We start from the raw sequence: 7,321 nt of genomic DNA, 5'->3' as shown, positions 1-7,321 counted from the left end.
ACATATACACCATGGAAAACTATGAAGCCATAAAAAAGGATGAGTTCATGTCCTTTGCAGGGACATGGATGAACCTGGAAACCATCATTCTCAGCAAACTAACACAGGAACAGAAAATCAAACACTGCATGTTCTCACTTATAAGTGGGAGTTGAACAATGAGAACATATTAACCCAGGGAGGGTAACATCACGTACGGGGGCCTGTAAGGGGGATGGGTTAGGGGAGGGATAGCATTAGGAGAAATGCCTAATGTAGATGACAGGTTTATGGGTGCTGCAAACCACCATGGCACTTGTACACCTATGTAACAATCCTGCACGTTCTGCACATGTAGCTCAGAACTTAAAGTACAATAATAATAATAAAAATATGGAAGAGCTTACAATTTTTTCAGAAGAAATTATCTTTCATGTCTTTTTTGCTGGCCAGTTCTCAAGCCATTCTGGTACTTAAAGACTTTTGTTTTTCCCATTTACTACCTTCAGTGTCTCTCAAATTTTCTTTATATATTTCATCAGTAGATACATTTTTCTTGCAGAATTTTATCTTAACCTGATGACTGGGAAGACTATTGCTATCATTTTGGAGACATGTTTGAAATTTTGGTTACCTATTACAACAAAAACTAGCATAAGTCAATATCATAAGACACATAAGTATAGCTTACATATAATATTGAGGCTCTTTAGTGTTCAGTAATCCTTTGCTTGTCACTGAAAAGACTGCTTCCTAATTCACATAAAAAGCTTTAAAATTATCTTTATTATCCTTGTAATTATGTGCTGTATTCAGTCTTTATGATCTTCATAATCTTGTGCTGTATTCAAATATGAAGACACATATATTGACTTTTTTTGGTATTGCAGAGGATTTTCTTAAGGGGACCCTCCCCATTTTCTTTTAGTTATAATTAATGTTTGTATTAGTCAATTTTGAGGCTGCTAACAAAGACATACACGAGACTGGGAAGAAAAAGAGGTTTAATTGCACTTACAGTTCCACATGCCTGGGGAGGTCTCAGAATCATGGCAGGAGGTGAAAGGCACTTTTTACATAGCAGCAGAAAAAGAAAATAAGAGGAAGCAAAAGCAGAAGCCCCTGATAAAGCTATCAGACCTCTTGAGACTTATTCACTATCACAAGAATAGCACGGGAAAGACTGGTCTCCATAATTCAATTACCTCCCCCTGGGTCCCTCCCATAACATGTGGAAATTCTGGAAGATACAATTCAAGTTTAGTTTTGGGTGGGGGTACAGCCAAGCCATATTAATGTTCTTGGTTTATTGACCCATGCTATAGATCTAGTTTTGTCTTTGGTTAAAATAATATCTAGTATCTCTCTAGACTATAGCAAATATTAAACCAATTGACCATCCATAATGATTGAGCACAATTTCAAATAAAGGGACTAGCAACATCTCACTTATATGCCTAATTTACACTTGACACTAATTTGATGCTTGAAAACAATCGGTGAATTTCATCCACTGAAAACAAAAAAATTGTTGAATCACAGAGAGATTAGTAGAATGACTATTATTCCTAGTGAATTCTTATTGGAGCCACTACAATACAGTGGACAGTACAGGATTTACAAAGTCTCACTTCTTCTTACTTGCTTATATTTCAGATGTATGCCACTTAAAAGACACTAGGTATTCATCTTTAAAAATTCAAAGAATGCATTAGGTACCAATGCTCCATGCTCAAGATGCAAAGATAAGCAAAAAACTCTCCTCCACAGCCCATCTATCCTTTCATCACCTCTTGGGAGGGGGGTAGATAAACACAACATCATAAAAAAACTCGTGTAATATGAATGTATTACAAAGACTGTGTGAAGGCATTTACACAATTTGTGAATTACACATTTGTGAATATTTTATTAACCATTTGATTTCCCACTGTAACTAGCACTTAAAAAAATTGATAAGTAATTCTGGATAAATGAATCAGAAAACAAGTCTGTTTCAAATTTCATCAGAATGAATTAATGAGTGATAAATTATTTTTGAAGAAAGACTGATGATAAATCAGCTTAAAGATGAATAAAATTTTAACAGGTAAAGAAGGCATTCCAAGAAAAGACATGAGTATGTGTTGAGTATCTGGGAAAGAAAAAAGTCCTGTTCTAAAACCCTATAATTCTTGGCAAAAGATAATGTCAATAAACCTGGGGGAAAATGCTGGAACTATGTGGTGAAGAATTTTATATTTTAGTCAAAGTAAATGTTATTTCATTAGAGCTTAAAACATATGTCATTTTAATTTTAAGTATTCTTTTAATCTCAAAAAAAAAAAAAGGTAAAATGCTTTGTCCATTTATAAGGTGGTAACAAGTAGAAAGTAGAACAATTCATTTAAATACAGGTATGAATACTCTTTAAATATAAGGAATTTAACTTGAGGCATTAAATGAAATAGTTAAATTAAGACATCTTTGTTTATTGGAGAATAAAATTCCTGAGTGCTTAAATATATGAAGGAGGGGCAAAGACTGCATAGAGATACAGCATGAGAGATTTACTGCACTATTCTATTATTATTTAAAACAATGTTTTATATTTCTTATCACCAAATCTTTGCTGTTCTAAGGTCATTCCTCTGTCATTTTAGCAATAAAGAACTATGTGTTTGTATTAATGGAAGAAGGAGTAAGTACAAAAAGTTGTGCTAAATAATGTACTTTGCCAAAAATTAATTTTTTAATGGACATTTCTAATTTTTAATTAATGGTATGTGGATGGTTGGGAGTGAATAAAAGTCCTTGGTGCCACATAATATAATTCATATCGTATAAGGCATTGGGCAGAGAGATATTCTCTTTAGGTCAAAAAAATAAACACTGAAATCTAAATATTTTCAAATAAATTCAAAATGTACAGAGTTAATCTAGTGGAGTTTAGTTACATACATTTGGCTTTCAATTATATAATTAGGTTACCTTTATTTATTTATTTATTTATTTTTTTATTTTTTTATTGCATTTTAGGTTTTGGGGTACATGTGAAAAACATGCAAGGTTGTTGCATAGGTACATATGTGGCAGTGTGATTTGCTGCCTTCCTCCCCTTCACCTATATCTGGCATTTCTCCCCATGCTATCCCTCCCCAACTCCCCACCCCCCTCTATCGCCCCCTCTCCCCCCCAACAGACCCCAGTGTATAGTGCTCCCCTCCCTGTGTCCATGTGTTCTCATTGTTCAACACCCACCTATGAGTGAGAACATGTGGTGTTTGATTTTGTGTTCTTGTGTCAGTTTGCTGAGAATGATGGTTTCCAGGTTCATCCATGTCCCTACAAAGGACGCGAACTCATCGTTTTTGATAGCTGCATAATATTCCATGGTGTATATGTGCCACATTTTTCCTGTCCAGTCTATCATCGATGGGCATTTGGGTTGGTTCCAGGTCTTTGCTATTGTAAACTGTGCTGCAATGAACATTCGTGTGCATGTGTCCTTATAGTAGAACGATTTATAATCCTTTGGATATATACCCAGTAATGGGATTGCTGGGTCAAATGGAATTTCTATTTCTAGGTCCTTGAGGAATCGCCACACTGTTTTCCACAGTGGTTGAACTAATTTACACTCCCACCAACAGTGTAAAAGTGTTCCTATTTCTCCACATCCTCTCCAGCATCTGTTGTCTCCAGATTTTTTAATGATCGCCATTCTAACTGGCGTGAGATGGTATCTCAACGTAGTTTTGATTTGCATTTCCCTAATGACCAGTGATGATGAGCATTTTTTCATATGTTTGTTGGCCTCATGTATGTCTTCTTTTGTAAAGTACCTATTCATTTCCTTTGCCCATTTTTGAATGGGCTTGTTTGTTTTTTTCTTGTAAATCTTTTTTAGCTCGTTGTAAATTCTGGATATCAGCCCTTTGTCTGATGGGTAGGCTGCAAAAATTTTTTCCCATTCTGTTGGTTGCCGATTCACTCTATTGACTGTTTCTTTCGCCATGCAGAAGCTGTGGAGTTTGATCAGGTCCCATTTGTCTATTTTGGCTTTTGTTGCCAATGCTTTTGGTGTTTTGGTCATAAAGTCCTTGCCTACGCCTATGTCCTGAATGGTTTTGCCTAGGTTTTCTTCTAGAGTTTTTATGGTGTTAGGTCTTATGTTTAAGTCTTTAATCCATCTGGAGTCAATTTTAGTGTAAGGTGTCAGGAAGGGGTCAAGTTTCTGCTTTCTGTATATGGCTAGCCAGTTTTCCCAACACCACTTATTGAACAGGGATTCCTTTCCCCATTGCTTGTTTTTGTCAGGTTTGTCAAAGATCGGGTGGTTGTAGATATGTTGTGTCACCTCCGACGCCTCTGTTCTGTTCCATTGATCTATATCTCTGTTTTGGTACCAGTACCATTCTGTTTTGATTACTGTAGCCTTGTAGTATAGTTTGATGTCAGGTAGTGTGATGCCTCCTGCTTTGTTCTTTTTGCTTAGAATTGACTTGGCTATGCGGGCTCTCTTTTGGTTCCATATGAAGTTTAAGGTGGTTTTTTCCAGTTCTGTGAAGAAGGTCATTGGTAGCTTGATGGGGATGGCGTTGAATCTGTAAATTACTTTGGGCAGTATGGCCATTTTCACGATATTGATTCTTCCTAACCATGAACATGGAATGTTTCTCCATCTGTTTGTGTCCTCTCTTATTTCGTTGAGCAGTGGTTTGTAGTTCTCCTTGAACAGGTCCTTTACATTCCTTGTTAGTTGTATTCCTAGGTATTTTATTCTCTTTGTAGCAATTGTGAATGGCAGTTTGTTCTTGATTTGGCTCTCTTTAAGTCTGTTATTAGTGTATAGGAATGCTTGTGATTTTTGCACATTGATTTTGTATCCTGAGACTTTGCTGAAGTTGCTTATCAGTTTCAGGAGATTTTGGGCTGAGACGATGGGGTCTTCTAGATATACAATCATGTCGTCTGCAAATAGAGACAATTTGACTTCCTCCTTTCCTAATTGAATACCCTTTATTTCCTTTTCTTGCCTGATTGCTCTGGCTAGAACTTCCAGTACTATATTGAATAGGAGTGGTGAGAGAGGGCATCCTTGTCTAGTGCCTGATTTCAAAGGGAATGCTTCCAGTTTTTGCCCATTCAGTATGATATTGGCTGTCGGTTTGTCGTAAATAGCTTTTATTATTTTGAGATAAGAAAATCACGAAATGATATCATTTTGTTCTATGTGGAGCAGATGTATTTGTCATACAAAAATATTAATACTAAATAAGATTGTCAAATTTATCTGTATAATATCATGACCTTAGGATATTGCTTATGATACATAGTATTTATTGCTATTCCAGGCATTACAGTATAGTGCCTAAGATTATGTGTTTCAATCACCCACAACTTGATTTTCTATTTAGCCATGATGTTCATTATCTGAGCAAGTCTGGGTTAATTATTTTACTGCACTGAGTCTCAAGTTCCTTGTCTGAAAAGTTGACATAAGTAATTTTGGATAAATGAATCAGAAAATAAATCTATTTTCAAATTTCATCAGAATGAATTAATGAGTGATAAATTCTCCTTGAAGAAAGACTGATAATAAATCAACAAATCAAGTTGTGGGTGATTGAAACACATAATCTTAAGCACTACACGAAGTGCCTACACAAAGAGTGATAATATATATACAATAATGAGAGATGATGACATATAGTAAGTGCCTAATAAAAGTAGTTATTAAAACAACACAGTGTTGGGACACTGTGGCCCATGTGGGCCTCCAGCGATGTCAGGATGCCTTGTGTACCAGACCTCTCAGTATTGGCCACAAGTCTCACAGTGCTGGACAAGGATGGGAATCAGCCTAGATGAGCTATCCTATTAGACTTTGAATGAAAGCTCCACAAGATGGCAGCAGCTGGGGCCAAGGCACAAGGAGCTTGGTGTAGTTACTTACCTAGTTGCACTTGATATTCTTTGGGAAATATGTAGAAAAGAAAAGTACACAAGTAAATTGATTTGAATCACCAAAAGGAATCTAAATAATCATGATGTGGACTACTTGTGTGACTACAAGGTAGTGAAGAATATGGAATATTATCTTATATAATGAAAATGATGGCTAAATTCTACAAATACTTAGAAACCTTTGTGAAATCTCAAATGCCCACGACTGCTTCAGCAATTCTTTAATAATGAGCATAGTTATCTCAGGAAAAGAAAGGCAAAGCAGTAACTCTCAAAGACAACAAAACTTTGAAACCTGCCATTGCTGAGTACATTGTAAACAAAGGATGGTTCTGCAGAGATGGCAAGATGAACTCAACAGAAGATGGAATAACAAAGGAGTGATATTTGTTGAAAATAGTGTTCACTTAAAGGTCCCACCTTCAGACTTCTGCCATATTCATGAATACAAACCAGCTCCTGGAATCAGCTTAGTAAATAAAGCTACCTTTGGTTGTTTATGCATAGATTGCTTCTTTGAAAAATGTTGTCCTGCTGAGGCTGGAGTTCTTTTGACGAACAGTAAAAACCAACAAATTAAAATCACACCTGTTATTCCCATCTATAAATGCATCTTAAGCTGTCAGTGTGGATCTGACTATACCAATAGGATTGTACATAAAAACACACAGTAATTTACTTTGTATCTTTCACAGTATCAGTGAAAGCTGATAATTAATGTTATTTTATCAGACTGTGGCTGGGATATAAAAATCCTTGTGAAGATTAAAAGAATGAGTTTTGTCATGGAATATGTTGGAGAGGTAATCACAAGTGAAGAAGCTGAAAGATGAGGGCAGTTATATGACAAAAAAAGGATCTGGACTATGAATCTGATTAATTCACAGTGGATGCAGCTCAATATGGAAGTGTATCTCATTTTGTGAATCATAGTGGTAACCCAAAAGTTCAGCTGTTCAATGTTTTCATTGAAAACTTGATACTTGCCTTCCCTACATATCATTGTTTTCCATGAGGACTATAAATGCTGGAGAAGAGTTGATTTTTGACTATCAAACGAAAGGTTCTAGAGATACATGTTTAGATTGTATGGAACACAGCTCAGCCAAAAAGAGGGTCAGAACTATATGTAAATATGGAGCTGTGACTTGCAGAGGTTACCTCAAATGAATTTTCAGGAAATAAAAATGATACTTGCAGTTTGTTTCTTTTTCTAATGTTGTTACTAAAAAATAAGTATTTGGAATCTTTTTTAAAATATTATCGAGATTATAACTATGTTAATTTACAATTCATGGTTCATGGTATTTGCCAAATGCATTACTGATGCCTCTGGAGAGAGGGCCATTGGGTTGCATAAACTGATGTGAAGTCTACATGTTTAGCACTTAGA

General features: G+C 35.7%; 1 pseudogene; it reads left to right on the top strand.

The window, feature by feature from the left end:
- The first annotated feature begins 5,868 nt into the window (after positions 1 to 5,868).
- On the top strand, positions 5,869 to 7,098 carry LOC105730508 (histone-lysine N-methyltransferase SUV39H2-like; annotated as a pseudogene).
- Positions 7,099 to 7,321: the final 223 nt, after the last annotated feature.

Source organism: Aotus nancymaae, unplaced genomic scaffold (genome assembly GCF_030222135.1).
Source record: "Aotus nancymaae isolate 86718 unplaced genomic scaffold, 86718_ANA_hifiasm-v0.15.2.pri h1tg000040l, whole genome shotgun sequence".
Taxonomy (NCBI): domain Eukaryota; kingdom Metazoa; phylum Chordata; class Mammalia; order Primates; family Aotidae; genus Aotus; species Aotus nancymaae.
This window is presented reverse-complemented; position numbering and strand designations above follow the sequence as displayed.